Source organism: Fulmarus glacialis, unplaced genomic scaffold (genome assembly GCF_000690835.1).
Source record: "Fulmarus glacialis isolate BGI_N327 unplaced genomic scaffold, ASM69083v1 scaffold37663, whole genome shotgun sequence".
In the NCBI taxonomy this organism is placed as follows: domain Eukaryota; kingdom Metazoa; phylum Chordata; class Aves; order Procellariiformes; family Procellariidae; genus Fulmarus; species Fulmarus glacialis.
Window position 1 is genome coordinate 2,724 of NW_009205475.1, and position 631 is coordinate 3,354.

The following is a 631-nucleotide window of genomic DNA, read 5'->3' on the forward strand; positions in this document are numbered from 1 at the left end:
AGGTTGCCTGGCTTGTGCTTTCAGGAAGTGGCCTTTCTGGGGCTTGTAATCCCAAACTCGAGGCTCTGAAAGGCACTTGACTTTTAATTTAATTGGCATCTTCAGGTGGAAGTCTTCCTGGTGGAGTTGGGGGTATACAGTGTGACCGGACATTGTAGTTTTTCCTTCCTTAGGAACTACTCTTTATGGTGAAGGGGGAGATGGTCATAGCTGTGTTCATGGTCCGATGTGGAGGCTCCTTTCTGGCTGCTGCCTGCTGACTTAGGGAGTGAGGGACTCAGCAGAGACATTTTAGTGACTGTTTCAGGGCCAAGATGATTAATAGATCTTTTAAATCTTCGTGATTTCTGTTCCTCATATAATAGTGTGATTCAGTTGTACCCAGGCTTCTCTTTTTCTTCTGCTGCCCTCAGGTCTAATTTCATATCATTGCTGTTTCTGCCCTCTCTTTTAAATAGTCTTGCGTTCCGTTTTGAAAATCACACGCTTCTACTCAGCTGTTGAATTAGGTCTTAGAAGCTGCTGGTATTTCTGTAAGTGGCCAGCAGAGCCTTTAAAATTTTGACCTAAAGTTCATGAGACTCGTTTTGAATTGTTGTTAGTTTTAATTTGTCATTCTAACCTTGTGTGT